The following is a 2,530-nucleotide window of genomic DNA, read 5'->3' on the forward strand; positions in this document are numbered from 1 at the left end:
TTAAGGCTGTGTGATAAAGCTATTTCAACACAGCAGTCTATTCATTTAAGGTTATATGACCAACCACCTACTTCCATAGTTAAGAGAGAATCTCATTCACTCCCCACTTTCCAGATGAGGATATTATAAACCCAAATCAAAAAGCCAGGACTAGAATCCAGGTTCTTCTATTATACCTGCGGCGCACATTAGAGCTACTGGGGATGTTTTAAATACTACACTTGTCCTACCCTATGGATGCATATCTTCAAAGAGCTTCCCAGGTGATTCTGCTGTGAGGCTTAGCTGGGAAAGAAGTTGAATGCTCAGACAGCATTGACAAGCAGGAGCTTAAACCATTCCTTTTTTTATAGTTGCATATAACAAGATACCTAGGGAAACACAGATCACTTTTATTTATGATCAAATGGGTGCTATACTTTCAGGTGCCTAGTTCTCACTTTAAAACCTCATGATGGATCCTGGTGTCAAACTATAGATACTACTTTTCCTCCTTTATGCGCTAAAATCCCACACTGGGCTTTCATGAAATAAAGTAGATTATAAAGAAAAACAACTCACCATGACCATCCTTTTCCACGAGAGCGGTAGCTCTGGCTGACAGATATTGATAAAATAAGAGAGGAAAGAGCAGCAAATCAGTGGACCAAGGTGTTACGGTAGAGATGCCAGGCTGAATCACCACACACCTCCTTCCCTCAGAGGAAAAACAGACCCATCGTAATCTATAGTGACATTAGACCAGCATTGATGACACCTAGCCATGAGTTACAACTGAAAGCATCACTTGACATTTGTCACCAGAATGTCACAATCAGTCAGGGATGACAGGTGAAAGTTGATTTTTCTTTAAAAAGAAAGAAAAGTGGTAGTGTATACAACCTGTCCTTCACCAAGGAGAAGCTGAGAAAACTTGAATATCAAGGACAAAGGATTTAAGCCACAGGTCTGGGTGCCAATAAGACTGGAATAACAGCTCTTCCTCTGGGTTACTGGAAATTATTCTTCCTACAACAAAAATTAACTTAGAGCTTGACAAAATTAAATCGAAGTTCTACTTTTTCTTGATAGCTTAGCCAACTCTTTCTTGATGTGTTGTATGGAAATCTCGACTCTTCAGCTCTGCTTGCTTCAGCGCTTCCTGGTAGGTCTCCTTGACTTGCTCGTATTGTTCTCTGTGCATCAGAATTGCAGCTAGATTACTGAGCACCATGTGAGCGCAGGGTGTTTTATCTGTTTTGCCAGATCTGATGCACTTTGCTCATAAACAAAGGCCTCATCAAACAGCCAGGTTATCCATCAGTACAACAGTCTGTGGGTGCCTTTCTCCGTGTATGTCTTCAGAAACCTGCAAAGCTTTTTCATACACCTTTTGTGCCTGTGATGTCTGCTTGGCGAGCAGAAGGCAGGGAGCATAGGAGTCTAAGCACGTGCCTAGAAGAAGGTGTGTTTTGGCTTTCTCTTGCGCTGACAAAGTATCTTCTGTTAGTTCCTTTTCTCTTTCCATTTTTTCCTCTAGAGTTGAAATGCAGAACTCACAGCCTGCACGAGCAAATTCCTGTCTACTCTGAGCAGCATAGATGCTGGCCAGCTTTATGGAGATTTCAATTATTGCATTGTCTTCCTGCTCCATGCCCCCTCCAAGCAGGTAACTCATTGTCGCTTTAAAAAGTTTTTCTGCATTTTTAAGTTGACCATGTAGAAATGCTAAGTTGGCCTTCAAATCTTAAGTGTTGGTGATGGCCTTGTTGTTACCGCTTTGATAGACAAGACAGAGATCTTCACACAAAAATAGCCCAGCCTCTTCTTGCTCATCTTTCACAATGCTCAACTTGGCTCCCTTCAGCAGCTGGATGATCTCAGCCTGGGTCTTATCTGGCACGTTCTCGGCGAGAGGGCTCCTCCTCCTCTGCCAGCGAACCTCCAAAAGCTGGTGAGCACAGCCGCCAGCGGCAGCAGACTCGGAATGAGGGCGCGTCGGCCTCGGGCCCGGGCCTCCTGCCGTCCCCCGGGAGGGGACAAGCCAAGCAATGGGGTCCTGCCGTCCCTCCTCCCCGCCGCACAGCAGCCCACAGGGCGCAGTAGGCCTCGGCCGAGGCCTAAGGCTCAGGAGCCAGTACATGCTCCCGTTGCATCCTCTGTGTACCCAAAAGTTGTTCTTTTTTTTTTTTTAATGTTTAAAAAAAAAAAAAAAAAGGATTAAAGGAGTAATAGGAAATAAAAAGTTTTCTTGGTTAAAAAGAAAAAAAAAAAAACGGGGGGGAGCAAGATCCAGAATGCTTATCATATTCCAAATAAAATTAACATGGAAAGACTGCTGCACTTAAAAGTAGCTTGGTGCGTTTTTCTTTATTTAAAAAGATCTAGGGAAAAAATGTTAAAAGCTTAAAAAATTAAAAGGATTAACCAGGTTACTCACAAAGGAATAAAAATGAGATTGACTAGAAGACTGAGCAAGGCATCAGGATTGAAGGAAGATTGGTAAATAACCTGCCATATGCAGATGACAGCCTTCATTTCCCAAAGTGAA

General features: G+C 43.0%; 1 pseudogene; it reads right to left on the reverse strand.

The window, feature by feature from the left end:
* Positions 1-1,041: 1,041 nt before the first annotated feature.
* LOC126066790 (tetratricopeptide repeat protein 19, mitochondrial-like) lies at positions 1,042-2,122 on the reverse strand (annotated as a pseudogene).
* Positions 2,123-2,530: the final 408 nt, after the last annotated feature.

Source organism: Elephas maximus, chromosome 2 (assembly GCF_024166365.1).
Source record: "Elephas maximus indicus isolate mEleMax1 chromosome 2, mEleMax1 primary haplotype, whole genome shotgun sequence".
In the NCBI taxonomy this organism is placed as follows: Eukaryota; Metazoa; Chordata; class Mammalia; order Proboscidea; family Elephantidae; genus Elephas; species Elephas maximus.